Below are 16,853 nucleotides of genomic sequence, written 5' to 3'. Positions count from 1 at the left end.
GCATGGGAGGTTTGAGATTTTTTGGACGATGCATGTAGAGCCACTATCGTAGATGCGGGCTGAAACAATCGACGTTCTAATGTATTTCATCTCCCCTAAGTTTGGACACTTATGAGCTACCCGCATCTAAGTTATGCTCTTTAATGCAATTGTGGAAGATTCAATCTTCTCTGGTAATGGTTCCTTATTTAATTTTCCATATATCCTGTGTGTAAGATCTGGTTGTACTTGAAATCATTTGACCACGGGTCGTGGTCCTAGGTTAATCTAGGATGAAGAGGCAGTGGTTGAGGGCGTGGTTGGAGCTATTGTAGGGGCTGTGGTCTGCGATTCGGGTGGGTTAGGGTGAATACGACAGGGACCGAGAGTGTGAGGAAGTGGCTCCCTCCTCGTCCTTTGCCGTTGGAATGGGGACAGAATTATTATTATGGATGAGGGTGGAGGAGGTAGAACGGCTCCAGGGTTGGGAGGAGCCCTTGAAATTTTTTTGGGACGGGATTTTTTCTAGGGGAAGGGAATATTTTTTGTTCAGGGATATGCAGTCTGGAGTGCATCTTGATCCAATCGAGGGGTCGATTTAGGTTGGCGGCTTTGAGTACCTGGCCCACAAAAAATCATGCTAAATAAATTTATTTTCTGAGATGCCCTTTAAAATAATGCTTCGAATTTGGTTTGAATTTCAAGATTGCGTTTAATATTACGTAGAAAGATAATTTCCAAGGCATTAATAGATACATATTTTCTGCAATATCATTCGTCTAGTACTTCTTAAAGAATTATCTCTGGAAATTCATTCACTTTTCTCAGAAGCCGTGGTTCTAATCCTTGGCCCTCTATGTGTAGCGGAATTTATAAGTTTTAAGGGGCGACCCCTACTAGCCTTGTAATATTGAGTGCTGTATAAGAAATTTCCTTCTATTTCTCAACTCAACTTCCTTACTGGTCCCAGGGGGTATCTAAATATTCTTTGAATTTTCGATCGCCACGAGATTATGTGAACTTACGGTGAGGATCACATAGTTGGCGTTCGAAACGTTGGAGGCAATCAAGTCCTTGACCTCATGTGAAATCGGCTCCTCCGTATCATTCTTAAAGAAAGCACGAGATCATACTTAACTTGAATGGTTACTGTACTCAGTCCGTCAGATGGTAAGTTAAAAAATGGTCTTCTGTTAAGATTAGATATTTTCTGACGCTCAACATACCTTCTCCTATCCCCTTTACCGTCCATTCCTACCCCAATCTTAATCCTATCAGCCGGAGACACCAATCCTCAAGAGACAAACTTGAAGTACGTTGATGATGCTGCATTCCACGCGTAAGAGAGATATCTCCGGCAGCGTGGAATAATAGTTGCCACAATGGCTCAGAGACCATCCCCTCTCCTAAGCAGCACTCAAGAAATTCTGGCTACACATATAGGGCAAGGAAGGACCCAATCATGAATCAATTTCTCCGCTCGTCTCGCGTCTTTCAATGACGCGCCAGGATTAATTTTTTTATTCCGTCCAAAAAAGGAATCTTATCACAGCCTCCCATGTGTGAATACCAAGGCTACGTCTACCATTTCAATATCCTGCCTTACCACTTTCATCCGGCGTGGCTTTAATGGATGACAAAAGGAAGACGGCTGGGTAATTGATCGACTAAGAAAGGAGAGCGCCTTGTAGATTAATCTGCGCCGCATGCAAGGAGCGTCACAGGTGGGGACGATATTTTCTCCCCGAGTGTCATAGAATTAGAAAGTACCTTTTAAGATGAATCTAATCACGTACGATAATCTGTGGCATGCTCAAGCCACTGCTCTTCAAGTTCAACCCCCGTCTGATCTTACTCTCCTCCTCCAACGATCGCTTCAATTTCTTGCCTTCACATGCGCTTCTTGGATGAGTACATCTGGTGATCGTGGAATCATCTCGTTTTCTCTCTATCTGTTCTCAAGATTACGAGATACTATAATGGCTAGCATTAATAGGGACATAAATCAGTCTGAGAGCTGCCTAGGCTTTTTTCTTTGGCAGACGTCATATGTTGAGCATGATGATGTCAAAAAAAATATTGCTATTTTTTACATTTTATTTACTGGAATATATTTTCATATCGTTGATAAATGTTTTAAATTAGGATCATTTAAACTCATCATGCCCTAAACGTACCAACTTGTCGCATTTTAATAAAATTTTGTTGACTTTTAAAAATTTTTCCATCGTATGAAATATGACTAGCATTTGACCTGAAGCCCTATAATAATTGATATTATTGCTTTTCCTCGTAGCTATGCATGTTCATATTTTTCATCTTTTACTCTCGTGAACTCCTCTCTATAGTACTAGTCAAAAGGTTTCGTTTTATCTGTCATTCTTCAAGTGTGGTTCCTTTGAGTGCCTACTATTTCTTGCCTATTAGCCTTTACGGAGCTAGCCAGACAACACTCGCAACTGAGTCAATTACAGAATGGTCGTATTTTTTTCAGAGTTCATAATTAATACTGTCTGAATTTTCAGTGTTTGAATTTGTTTTTATTCTCCTTAGAAATTTGCACTCTATTATGCTGGGTGAGCATATTCTCTTCATGTCTTGAAGAAGCTTTTTCCGTTGATATTTTATTTCAGTAGGTTTATAAAATAGGGGTCCTGCACTGTATTGCATTGATTTCCTTATTTAAAAGGATGTAATGTTTTACCTGATGTCGATAAGCGTAACGGGTTTGAAGAAGGCTTTGAAAGGTTGACGAATATATATGAAATAATTGATCTTTCCATTTCTGCTAAAGAGATTCAACTTCTTATAAGGACTAGCTCTAAATGTTCCTTTTAAAATTTCTTTTATCTCCTTTATATCTCAGCGTTTAGGTATACGGCTGAACGGAATCGGGTTTGATTAGTTTGTTGGCTCCGGTATTGGCATTCAAGCTCGTTCTAACCTTTGAACTTCCGGCATGTCGTTCATTTCGGTTCCGTTGAGAGGAGGCAGTTTGCCCCGAAAGGGCCGTAAAGCGATGCCGAAAATGGGAGAAGCCAATATTTCCTCGTCTCTCTCTTCCCCTTCCGCATCGCCCATCCACTTCGGTCAAAGTTTGCGCGGGGTCAAATTTTGAGAACGCATTTCTGATCGGAGTTGATTTTTTTTCGCTCCCCTTCCCCCTCTGAATCTGAAGACTCAACTCTATCCCATAATTTTCCTCACCTCGATCCATCCTCCCTCCGTTTTATCTCATCACCATGTTAGTCTCCCCCTTTTTTCATAGTCTTCTTACCCCCCCTCCTGTGAGAACATTAGCCGATCGAGATGGGCAGGCGATAGATCTTGCGGGACCCTTCGATTTTTGGCGTCTTAATTCCACCAATCTTTCGTTCCCTTCTCTCTTACTCAATCGGGACGCGGAAATGATTTTTCCGTGCCAACACGCGAAATTGCCTGCTCGTAAAAATGCCTCCCGCGTTGCTGGCATTGGTGTTTACTCGTTTGCCGTTGGCAGCTCCCCTCGCCAATCAAAAATGTGAGCTGTAAATCTGTTCATCCCTCCGCTTACCTCTTTCATTGCCTGAAGAGCGGTGCTGTCCCTTCCTCGATTTGGAGGAGGGGTTGCAGTGCGGATCGTTTGGCCCCTATTGGCTCCAACCTGTTCTTCCCCGCTCCTAATCAAAAGGCGCGGTGGAGTCAGTTACTTATTTTTTCCTGTTATTCCCCGGACTGTTTGAGTATTCAAAGTGAAGTGCAGGATAACCTTAAATCTGGACGAATGAATCGATTGACTCTTGCTCGTTTGTACCGGTATACTTTGAATATTTCACGGAAACACGAAAGTAAGCCTGATCTATGAATCGTGAAGAGTGTTGATTGCGATATCTTTCGTATTTGTGAATGGATCAATAAGTTCTTATCCCATTATTCGCTTTCGGCCAAAGATTTCGGAAGAAAAAATGTATCCTACTCCGAGAATAATTTTTTTGTATTACCAGCGTGGCATATTAATGAAATGCGCAGCAGTAGAGTGAAAGACGGTTAATTAGTGCTTGTTTTATCTGACTTTGTGTATTTTTCTCCCTTCAAGGGGTTGAAAATTAGTGACTCAAAAGAATCTCTCATTAGAAATTAATTCTATTGAATTTCTTAGCTGAAATCATTTCAATGGGTAAATTTATACTGATATGTCTATTGACAGTTATGATCAACTCTATGTATCTATATCCATTAGTTGTTAAAGTACTAAGACGATTTAGAGCTTTGATCTTACTCATCTACGTTCATCATTAGTTTGCAATTGATAACAATTTTCTAAAGTCACAAAAAATTCAAATAAATTGCCCTTGACAATTACTTGCATCATTCACTGGACTATTGGATCATTTTCACTCGTTTTATAGAACAATTATTAGATATTTTCTATTTAAGATGAATTGTTGCCACTTGTACCTTAGGCATTTTGGTCTCACATGTTTCATTGCCGCTATCGCATTAACGAATGTTAATTAGCTGTTACAATTTGGGATTTCTTCATACGTTACTAATTCGATTTACTTACCTTATTATGCTTTATTAATTTCTTTACAAATATTGAGCACTTACTTTTAACGAAAAGTTTAAACAAAGAGACATTTATTTTAAAACTTCCTACGTCTCTTGATTTCACAGTGTTTTTATGTTTCTCAAAATAGTTAATAAAAGATGGAATCGAATGAGAAATTCAAATTGTATGGTGGTAAAGATTAGCTCTTTGTATGACTATTAATGGATACCTCAGGAGTGTCTCGAGCTTGAATATGACTTCCCTTTCTTTAGCATTACTCCTGTTTGTTGTCTCTTTTAATTAAGTGCAGACGTCTCTCTTTTTATTTTTTGCAGAATCAACGGATGCGAGGCAAAGACGGAAGGAGTGTGAGAGAAACCGGAGACCACCTTCACTGAGGATTCCCTGTGGGGAAAGAAGCGTCCCCCCGGGGGAAACGAGAAGCAGAGAAGCCACTTGCCACATAGTCTCCGCGGCGTATCCAGCGACTACGCCAGGTAGGCGCACCCGCCGCTACAGACGGCGGCGTAGGTTTTCCGTCGCTCTTTTTCATCGCTTCCCTTACATCTTTCTTCCAACGCCCCCTTCCCCTTCCTTCTTTTACTCTTTTTCTTTGTTTATTGCGTCTTCCTCGTTTTCATTTTACTCGCGTCGCGCCTTTTTGAATGTAATTTCCTCCATTATTTCATCTTATCTTCCAGTTGGAGTCTTGTTTTTTTTACCGTGGTTCTAATGAGTCTTTTTTACGGGGCACATCTTTTCCGTATTTTATCTTTATTTTCTTATATGCTTGATCAAAACTTTTACTAATTTTTAAACAAATAATACGTCCGGAAATCAAGACATTATCACCGTTCGAGCGGAAATGATGCGTTCTATTAATGAAGGTGATCTTTTTTACTAATCTTTGTTGGTTATCAATAGCATGTCCCATCTCTTCTAACCATTTCTTTCATCTTTTCGCCTACCATCTGTCGCTCAAGCAATGCATTCCTCCTTCATCTGCTGTTGTAATATTTCTCTTTCTGCTCAATAGGCTTGCATTTAACCACCAAAAATTGATCCATCGTTGAGGTTACTATCCGTCTCCTCTATTCTCTACTACCTCTCCATCTGCAAAAGGTAAATTACTTTTGAGAATATTTGTTTAAAATGACAATATGATGGCTCTACAAATTGAAACCGGCGTTTTAATGTTATATACATTTTATGCTTGAAAGTAAAGTGAATTGATTCTTCCTGACATCGCTGTAATACCTATAAAGCCTGGTGGAAAGTTTTTTTAAATTAGCATGGATTCAGACTGAATTTTGGATTTAGAAAATTTTTATTTCGTATTGCGGTCGAAAATAATTTAAAGGGAATGTAGGTGACAACGATTTTTTTTTTAAAGGGCTTAGCATATCCAAATTTTTCCCAACGTAGTTATTTCCTTACCTCCTAAAATTGACAAACGAATACAAACCGAATGCGATGCAATGCTCTAGAGATTCATCATAAGTCACGTACACGAGATGAATGGAATTAGAGATGATAGCTCGTTGGCCTTCGTACTAATTTATAGATTTAGCCGCAAGCCTAGTTTTTACGTTTGACTTTCATCCTCCATTTCCTCTCTCCCTTTCCAATTCCATTACTTCTTTATTGTAGCTCCCTGGATTCGCATCCGTTTTTCCTGGCCTAAGCATTCGTCTCTTATTCGTCTTGGGGCTTCCCCATCTATTCCTGGTCTCTAGTCATATCGTCAAGAAATATTTCACTTCCTGAGTGATGGCCCGTGGAATACTACCAACAGACTGGAGCGTTTAGTCAGGTTCATGTGTCGGTGTACTTGGAAATAATAATAGCACGCCGCTCTGATGCACAATCGACTAAATTAGCGATGGGAGTAGCGTGCAGTTGCGAACGCTATGAAAATCCTCGGCAGGAAGCTGTCTTTGGTTCCTAACAGTAAAAGCCTGTCGCTTACACAATGTAGCTCATTCCCTTCCTTGAACGCTGGCACTGTTACAGTCGATGAGAAATCTAAGAACTTTTTCAAGGTCTGCTTAGGCATAGAGAACAACAGTGGCCTCGCAATGCGCGTCTCACGTGTTTCATTGCCGCTATCGCATTAACGAATGTTAATTAGCTGTACTAGGCAGGGCATACCACCTAAATAGATACTTGGATTTTTTTTTTGAAGTTAGAAATACCATTTTTCTTCTGATAAAGTTCCAGGCATCGAATGTTTTCATGCCGAAATATGCTTCTGTCTACACTGAAAATATAATATAGTTGTGCCTTATTCCCTCAACTCAAAGGCTCTAGTTCAGTACATAGCTGACTCGAAGTTCAAAGCAAAATGATTGGAATTTCGGAAAGACTCCCGTTTTCAGTCGCCGGATCAGACGTGTTTTTTTGGGAGAATCACCGCTGCTCTATATGTAGCCGATAAATAGTAGAAGCGCTATTGTTTCGCTGAAAGCAGGAGAGTGGTATATTTTCGTGGTGAGTCACCAAAGAGAGGGGCCAGCTCGTATATTTCCCAGCTACCACTACTTCCTGGTGCTGTGCTCAGCATGTGTTTTGGCGCGGATGAACGCGTATTTTCGCCCAGGTTTCCGATTCTACCAGTCTCATCAAGTTTATGCGATACCTTTCTTTTCTTTTTTCGAAATCGTATGAGGATAGCTGTCGTTGAAAGGACAGTGACACCATTCAATTGGCAGCCGGCAGCGGCTTAAGTTATAAATACGTTGATGATTCACTTGTCGCTCTGCTGAAATTTCTTTTTCTATTTTTCTGAGTCATCTTTTGCTTATCTTTGAATTTTTAGAAGTTTCATGGAAATTCGCAGATGTTAATAATATAATTTCGCTTTTTACTTTTAGTTGCACTTCACGTATAGTATTTGTTTTTTTTCATATATGCATTTCTAGAGTTGAAGATTTTAATATGTACTTAAGATTACTACCCCGCACGCTAAGTCATTGTACTCCTGCTGTCTGAGACGCAATTTTTAGTACGGAGGACTGAATACTCTTTTAACTGGAAATGAGTTTGAATATTTTCATTTACGTATTCCTTAATTTTTTATGCCTTCATCTACTGTGGTATTTCACCACACTTTGAAGAAGGAAGGAAATATCTGCGCGTGGGTCATTGACTCGAGTGGCCTCGCGTTTAAAAAAGAGAGATTTCTGATTCTGTCATTCGACCACGTAGATGAAATCGTTTAATCGGTTAGTTGGGGGACAAATGTCTCTCTGAATGATAAATCCAATCACGTGCCTCAGGGTCAGCTTAAGTTTTACTCTCGATTGAGAATATCTGAGCATTTCACCTCTTTATCTTGTTATTTTGTTGCTCAATCCAGTGAACGGTACGTTTAGTGCTGTTGTAGGCGTAAGAGCCTACTTAAATGCCTTAGTACGTCAGTATAATTAAAAATTCCACTGAGGATAACATGTGAAAACGCCACGTGATTGATTAATTTCAATTTGGGGTCTAAGCCTGCCGGCTTTTTTGGCGAATGGGAGAAGGAATTATTTATGAAGTTGATGTTTATCTCATTTTTGTGCTCGCCAACTCGGCCCACGGTCGTATTTCCGTATCATTCTTTTAATCTTCACAAGCCCTGCGCTTGTGACATCGTCCTGTTTCCACCCTCTCTAGATCCGACCTCCTCCTCACCCGCTATACATCGAGATGCTTATCCAACATCAGCGAAGACGCGCTAATCCATGAGACCACTATATGGTGAAAGGGGCTCCCGAGATGGGAAGGGGCAGTAAGGACATTCAACCGTCCATAGGCGGTTGGTTTTTCCGTCGACCCCAGCCAAAATATTTCCTCAGTGATCGCGAATATTCATTTTTCCCATGCCATTCGTGTCTTTGTCAATTTTTCATCGCAATAGTGTCTCCAGAAGTATAATTAATTTCCAAGGGTAAATTTTGAAATTTTATTCAGTTTAAATCGCTTATTTGAAGTTATATTGAGGAAATATCGATATTTTTTCATCTCAATTATTTCATTCAGTTATGTCTGAAAAGATAAAGGAAATTCGAATGAAAAAATTTATTACCATGACGATTTAGCACCATAGCCGCACCGAGAAGATAGTCCAAAGCGACAGAAGTTTCTTTGTCTTTCACCTGTCTGATGTTTTGGCATTTAAATATCTGCTGACGATTGCCGAGTCAGGGATCGAAGCGTTAGGAGAATAAGCGAGATCAACCGGCGGAAAACGCGTAAAAAGTTGACCAAAACCTCTTTTACATTTTCTAATAATCGTTGCGAACGCTCAATTTTCTCTTCATGTTTTCTGGTATATTAAATGAAAATTTTAAATGTTTATTTTAAATTTTTCGGTAATGCCTCCCTTGCCTACTTTTTTACGCCAGGCGTGGGGGTACTGGCGCAATATTTTGGTCCAGTTGTTCGTCTCGAGGAACAGCGGAGGTTCTTCTTGAGCCGCCCGTCCCTTCAGACAAAGGGTGCGGTTTGTTTGAGGGCGACGGCCGAGGTATCTCCGCGAATTTATACTCCCTGAAATCCCTCTAGTCTTTCGAGAGGAGAGTAAAAGATTTAAAATATTTTTTTTTTTCAAAAGAAAATTACTTAATCCGTTCCCCGAGAGAGAACGTTTCTCGTTCCCCTTGCAGCTCCGCCTCTTTGCGCTTCTTCGAAGAACGAACGGTCTTGTGTATATTTTTTCTCGCGCTCTCCATCGTTCCTCCCCCACATTTTTGGCAACCCGCTCCCCCACCCCCTCTTTCCTTCTGCCCCGTTGCTTATACGGTTGGTTGCGTGCGAAGGGAGAGTTTATTTAACCGCGCCCCGGAATCCCGCTCCGCCCGCATCGGTCGCCGTCTTCCCCACCCTCCCCTTTGTGATCGTCTCAAAGAATGAAAGCCATGCATCCATGCATAGAAATTCGGGATTGTATATTCTATAATGTATAGACGTGTGAATGAGTGCGGATCTGCTCCCCCAATCCGCCACCTGCCTGCCTGGACGAGGGCGCCCAGCATCTCGACAGGGCAGTGAATAAATAAATGATGGGAGAGGTGGTTTGTGTGTGTGGCAGGATAAGCGACGGAAGCCCAGCATCATCCCCGCGACTGTTCGGCCGATTATTCTTTTCCTCCTCCCATCTCATCGCGAATCTTTTTGCCGTTACCCATCACGGCCCATTCATCGGCATCGGTGACCGGTGATCTGGAAATGTTTTGCGAGAAAAAAATGGGCACCGCTTGTTAAGGTCCATCGTTGCCTGAACAGTTGCTGATCTCCGATTCATTCTTCGTTTCTTGTGCATCTCGTGGTCAACGGTGTTGATTTGGCAGTCATAGGATGGTGGATTACGCAGAATTATAACTCATGCGTTGCGAATCGGCATTTTTCATTTGAAGTTGAGCCGAATCAAATTCTCCAAAAAATAAATTCGAATCTGAGTGCATCTGATTCCGAACATTTTTAAGTGTATGAAATCTAACGGAAATGATTCTTTCTCAAATCAATTTATAATTTAAAACATGAGCCATAATGCAGAAGAAATAACTACAGACAAGAAAGAACTTATCTAGGCTGGAAAATTTCTACGATTGGCTAAATTTCAATGTTGGTCTCTTAACTAAAAAGAGAATGTTTGCATTTGATATTCGAATGCGATCCAAACAATCCTGTAAATCGAAATTTTTGAATCTTATGGCGTTGAAGTATTCCCAATTCCTTATCGAATCGTGACTCATTATACTTGATAATCATTAGGAAAGGAAAATTTCAAACGAATTCCATCATTTTGAAGAATCTCTCATTAATAAATGAAGTAATTCGTAGATCTCATCCCAAACCTCACTGTCCTAGTGCTTCCCTCTCCACCTCTTTCTTTCACCTTTCCAAAAACATTATCTTACTTGACCGGTATGCTGTACATAAATCATTTCAATTCTGCCGGAAGATAATTTTCATACTAGAACCTGTTGGTCAATGGCACTAATTTGCAATTGTTTATTGTTTTTATTAGGCTGACCGTTACATTTAGAGGGACAGTTTAACTTAAAAATTCAAGTCTAAATCATAAGTAAATGATGTAAGGTGACATTCATCCACGCTGTCGCCGAGTTATAGCTATTTATTGTAATATTACGTTTCATTTTTTTATATTTGTGACTTGCTTTCTAGCGCTATCCGTTACTCTGAGGGAACCCTTTACTCCCGTAAAAATCGTTTTAACACTTCACCTCCATTTTAAATTCTATAACACTTTTACTCTATAAGATCTCCAGCCCTTTATTAGAATCCAATAATAATGGTACAATCGCAGTCACTGAATTTTTCCAGACTAAATTTTTTTCTATCAAGGCGCAACGGTGAGTTCATGAATGGAGTGTCCCAACCCTTCTTCGTTTTTGTCATGCCCACATTTAGCATTTGAGCATGTAGGCGCATGTCCGTATCGTTTGCTGCTGAGGATCTTGTTTCCAGTGTCTCTGGGACCCTGTGACTCGTTTCTTCGTGATGTGCCCATTTTGCGACCAAGAATTTCCGGAGGTGGCATCTTTAGTCTTGAGATTGTCCGAAGGTTTTCCCTTGGGGGAATAACTTCCTCCGCCCCCGCGCCTCCTTCCGCACTGAATATCCCTTTGGGGGCCGCGTCCTTGCCCAGACGCCTTTTCCCCACCCTCCGCTCCCCGAATGGACCACTTCGTGTCGTCGTGCGGCGGGGGGCACTTCTTCCGTGCACTTTCTCCCTGCTGCCGGGGGTGAAATTAAAGGTTACGAAATCCGGAAGGGTGGAGCTCCGCGTCGTGCTGCTATTTTGTTCTGTTCTCGCTATCCCATTTGAATTCAAATAGAAGGAAAGGCGTGGTTCAAGCATAGAATCAAGTTTGCATCCCAATTAATTTGTTTCTCGAATAAAGTGGGAGTTTTTCCCCCTTATTGACTTCCCAATTATTTAGGCACTCTCTCGACCACGGCACTTTTAAGTAAACCTTTGGAGACCTCTCAATTTCGTAGATCGAGTTTTATTCCTACCAGTTTGAAGTAATGTAACTATACAGCAGATGTTATTTTTGGCTCTAATGATGCTATTTAATATGGTTGCACTCGGTTACCAATGATAATAGTGAACAAAATAAACTTTCATGCGCCCCATAGGTCGAGGAAGATCGACACTTATAAAAATACATACAGGTAGTAAATAAATAATGGGCTATGATACCGAGGCAAATATTGCCATTTTTATATTGCCAGCCGTTGCAGTAGTTACAATTTAATCCTCTGTCCGATTAAAAGACCCTTACCCTTCAACAGCAAAGAAACCCAACTGAACTCAAGTCTCATTATTTTCCCTAGCATCCCTATTGATACATTATCGTACGTAGTCTAATAGGACTTGCCTCATTTCCTTTAAACTCCGCTTGGTATTATTTCTTGGTTTTCTTCTTCCCCGTCTGTAGTTTCCCTTGTTTGTGCATACACAAAAAATGCCGTCGTTTTCAATATCAAAATTAACCCTACTATAAAAATGCCTTTGGGTACAGTAAATTGCATCCGGAACTCCTTGTCATTTAACTGCAGCCGAAACCTTCCCTGATTCTATAGCAACCATCATTATCCCTTCTCTGTTACGTCCCCAATTCCATCTCATGCAAAATTCATGCTCTTGTCTCAATCCACGTTGCACTCCTAGCCCTTCGCCACATGTGAACTAGATGCGCCGCGATGCTTTCCTTTCCTTCGGACGGGGGCATATAAATAAATGTATATCACGAGCGCAAAGCGATCCTAGTTCCCAAGTCCTCATTTGGGCGAGGGTCTCATCCCTTGAACCCCCTCATCTCGCCCTGTTTCCTTTCACATGCTTCCCACCACTGCTTCCGGAATGCCGGCGCTGCGGCGGAGATGAGGAGACTCAACGTTAGCAGGGGTGTGTGTGCTCGCTTTGTGAAGAGCGGAGGGAATCCGGGGGTCCTCTCCACCCCCCTTATATCCCTTCCCCTCAAAACCCTCTCTATAAATACGCCTCAATCCTTTTTCCCAACCCTCTACGATTCCCCTTTGAGAGAGAGAAAAAAAGAAGAGCATCATCCCTTCCCTCCGTCTTTATCTTTTTCTGCTACCACCGTATCTTCCATTCCTTCCTCACCCCCCCTTCTCTCTTCTCTCAAAACATCCCTCACTCCCTCTTCCAACCCCTTCCCTTCCGCCTCTTTATAAAACCCTGTGGGCTGGCAAGCAGCAGCCATTTTGTGGCCCTCTCGCGAGATGCTGGGCAGACGCCTTTAAGCGTGACGCCTCATCGTTGATCCCCGATTTTTATTCGTCGGACTCGCAGGACCAGCCTCCTTGTCCAAACGGGTTCGAACCTTTTTTTCCCCTCTCGAAATGAGAGAAGCGAAACTCACTCCTGTCAACACCTGTTCTCGCGAGAACATTTCGGTGGTAACGAAGGGCGTCAATAGTATTTTTGTATGTTATTTTCAAGCGCCTGTGTCCTCCATAGTGTATAAAATGTAATTGCGCCCAAAGAAACAGCTGCCGGACTTAAAATTTCTCGAACCCGTGATAACAGCAAGATTTTCGTACCGAGAGCGTTCGAGTCAGTTGAAAGCGTTTGACTTTATTATGTTGGGAAGTCATTGGAAAATATATTCCGAAAAGAAACTAGCAATTACTATCGCTGGCCTTGCTTCGCAGAGTCGTAAGTAAACAATTTAATTAAAGACGACGTTTTATTCCAATATACATTATATGCGAATTGGCATGTCCATTTTATTTGAAATAATATAACATCACTATTGTCACTTTCATTTGAAAGAAGTACGTGTTTTGCACCATTTATATAGTTTTAGTATTATATTAATTCCCTTAAAAACTGTTACAAATTTCGCTTTGGTATGAGTTTTACCAAATATACGAATAAAATAAAGTGGGGGCAACGCTAAACATTGCTGTATTTTTTTTCTAGCTGGAATCGGAGTAAATGGAACAGTTTTTTGGGGTATGAGGCGTAATGTTAACATAAGTATTTGGTGCACAGATGGTACCCTCCTGGTTATTTTTGTATCTGATACTTCTCTTTCACTCTTTTAGGGAATTGATGAAAAAGGATGAGCAATTGGGTCAGTAGTGTGAAGGGTAGCAGAATCCCCTCTCTATCCTAGACACCTCAAATATCCTCGTGTTCCCCGTGTCATGTTATCTCCCTTCAGACCCCGGCGCGGCTTAGAATCTCCCTCGGGAGCCTTTTCGTCCAACAACACTCCTTCGCAACTATAATCTCGGTGGAATGGAATCCTCACATCCGGCGCTCCTCCTCACAACCCTTCTCGTCCTTTTGCGCTCTTTGGAAATCTGCGCTCAGTCTGATTTTTTCCTCCCCCTCCCCTTACTTCTGTTCCCTCTTATCCACACCTCACCCCCTTCCCCTCTATTCCCCACCTGCCCCTATTCCGCGAACTACCCCTCCGGATTCCTCTCCGTCGCAGAATGAGAAATAATACAAATAGAAGAAGAGCGAATGATTTTTTTCTTTTTTTGAGGTCTCTAATCGTCAAACGCTTTGCGTGAGAATTATTTCTCTCTCTCTGTCTCTTCTCTCCTACCCAGTAGACCCCAAGAAAGAGAAATCTCCTTCGCACATGTTTTCTTTTTTGTTCATTCGTCTTGTTCGTTTTGCTTTTTTTTCTTCTCCTCTTCTCTTTCGACGACTCTTCGGTGGGAGTATTTTTGTAAAAGGTCGCCCGAGATTCCTCTCGCCATTTTCTGGCTCCGTTTTTCTGTCTACTGTTGACTCTTTGACGATATTTTTTTTCCGCGTCGCCACGGCTTGTTTAAAAAAATAAGGATGGCCGTTTCGAGGATGGCGTGTGCGTTATTCGTCGGCAGGTTTTCGCTATCATCGAGGGATGTTCTCCAAGGTGGCCGTCTCAAGTTCTAAACTTAAGGAATGCCCGTGGTTTAACGATTTCCGAGCGGTCTGGAAACGTGTTATTACCGCGAAGTAGAAACCTTGTGAACCCCGGTGGGGAAAGCGCTGTCCGCGACCGATCTCGACTCGTGGAAATTAATGGTTTGTTCTTGAAAATGGCAGTTAAATTAAGTATATATGTGGTAACGGAGAATGTTTTCGTTTCGCGGCGGCTTCTATGCCTCCCGTAAAAATTCTCTCCGACCACGAGTTTAATTTGGTTAAGTTCAGGTGAACCGTGGTGGTTTTAAATCATTTAGCTCAGTTTAATTGTACTGGTGTTGATTATGCGCATTCGGACGAATATCTTTGTGTATGAGAGATTTAACTGTCTTTCTTCTCGTCTCGTGGAAAGTAAGGATACCGTGGACAAAACGCTGATTTCAGCGCAGTATAATTTTTCTGTTGCCCTAAGTCAGCGGAGGTGGAAAGCTGTGTTATTTCCCTGAAGGTTTCTGCGCAAATGAAATGCAAAATGAATCAGAGCTTGAGTCTAACCCTGTTCGATCTGGGTTATTTATTAAAATATAATGAACTGTTAAATATTTTAGCTGAATTTTCTTGTTTTATCTTCATGGCATAATATTCTCAAGAAAGTGAGCTCTTGCGAGGAAAAACTCGAAGATTTACATTCGCTCACTATGCAGTAATGTATGCATTGTTCATGCAAATTGTAAGAATAAATCAATGCTTGGCACTACTTTTCGAGATATTCGCTTTCTGCCTGCGGTACTGGCTCCAATAATTATTTAGACTCAATAAGAGGACACATTAATCCCTCTCGACTCATCGTATTTTGTGTTTTTTTTTTAGTTGCGTAAAACTTTTATGCCGTCTGTAAATTTTCAGGGTGTATAGAAAAATCCTTTTTGACATTTCTCTGAATGTCAAATTAAAAAAAAAGACGCAGATAAAATTTTTATGTTTAAAATGCATGCAGGTGTTGACAAGGGTTTTCTCTGAATACCCTGAAAATTTCAAGATAAATAGCTTGAGCTTTAAATCAGTGAAACGCCGCGGAAATATTACCGATTTAGAGGAAGTGATGCGTCTTCTTAACTGTCATCTGCGCATTGATATGAGGGGCGTTTATCTCTTTTGAACGCTTTCGCTCCATAAAAATCCCCATGAAATGTACCCTTTGAACCCCCCGCCGATTTCTTTTTCTCGCAACTGTCTCGCCTCTATCAAAAATAATTTCTGCAATCAAATTCCTCCCCCGAATTCAATACGGTTCGCTGTCTTGAGTTAGCTCCGCGTTTCGAACACTTTAACCAGGCGTTCTTCTACTCTCCCGCTTGATGAGCAAGTCCCCTCGTGACGTGAGCACGGACCCCCTTTCACACATCCGATGATTCCGCAAGGAGAGAGACGAAGACACGACAGCGCGGCTGAGGGACTCCCAGCCCTTCCCTCGCGCGATTCTGGGTCGCCCGGAATATCTGCATGCACAAGGCGCGCTTTTTCGTTTTTAATTGCGACGAATGCGGAAGCGACTCCGGGGGTGACTTCCACCCGCCCTCCTTTGAATGATATCTTTATTTTCGCGTAAAAATATACTTGGAGGGAGTGAGAATATATGTGTTGGTTGAGGAATGAGGAATGGGGGTTATAGTGTATGCTGCACTTTAATTGAGAGGCAACCTCGAGGGAGAGAGACAGCGGCGGCATTCAAACCTATTTATTGGCGCGAGAGCGAGGAGTGGAGTATAAAAACGTTCGCTTGCATAATCCCTCGCCTTCCCGCTTTCTTAAAAATGTCGGTATCATAATGGTGAGCGCTTTAAAAGTCTTGCTCTCTCCTTCGCTAATATATTGTGCGGTTCATTCAAGCGTAGAAAAATATGGTAAACCGTGGAGTTTATGAAAAAAATTAGGGCACATGCTTTCTCTCACGTCATTAAATTTATTTCATTTTTAGCAACAGAAGACGAATTAAATTTCTGGAGATTAGAAGCCTATATTCTCCCTGATGGGTACGCTATCAATCGTGTTCCCTTTTCGTATTATTAAAATTATTGAACCTATAAATACGTTTTTGACGAAGCTTAACTTTAACATTCTTGTAGGTGAATAGTTCGCTCTGCGCGATTAATTTGATTTCATGAGATACGTTGATCGTGATATTTTGACTACCTATAGGCACCTTGTGGGAGTGATAATTTTCATGTAAGGAGGTGTGGTATCCACCTGTGTTTGGTATACGCAACTTAACAATTACCCCTACGATTGTCGTAGTAGGAAAATTATTCCCCAAGGAAAAGGAAAATTATATCGCAGGCGTATCCCGGTTCGGCATCTCTTTCCAGAAGTAGATTACATATGACATTTGTAGTGCCTACCTTTTGGAGTAGTTCCCTTGTGGCACAAATTGACTTT

The 16,853-nt window shown here is 41.5% G+C and overlaps 1 protein-coding gene across 3 annotated transcripts in view; it reads left to right on the top strand.

Annotated features, from left to right (window-relative positions):
* The window catches only part of LOC124169138 (mediator of DNA damage checkpoint protein 1), a 406,870-nt gene that overhangs the window by 207,989 nt on the left and 182,028 nt on the right, over positions 1–16,853 (top strand). For all 3 annotated transcript variants that reach the window (XM_046547646.1, XM_046547654.1, XM_046547669.1), the window contains one exon: positions 4,846–5,007. The gene's annotated coding sequence lies outside the window, so the exon portion shown is untranslated. The remainder of the gene's footprint in view (positions 1–4,845; positions 5,008–16,853) is intronic.

This window comes from Ischnura elegans, chromosome 1 (genome assembly GCF_921293095.1).
Source record: "Ischnura elegans chromosome 1, ioIscEleg1.1, whole genome shotgun sequence".
NCBI classification, from domain to species: domain Eukaryota; kingdom Metazoa; phylum Arthropoda; class Insecta; order Odonata; family Coenagrionidae; genus Ischnura; species Ischnura elegans.
The sequence above is the reverse complement of the archived record's forward strand: the minus strand, read 5'-3'. Positions and strand labels throughout refer to the sequence as shown.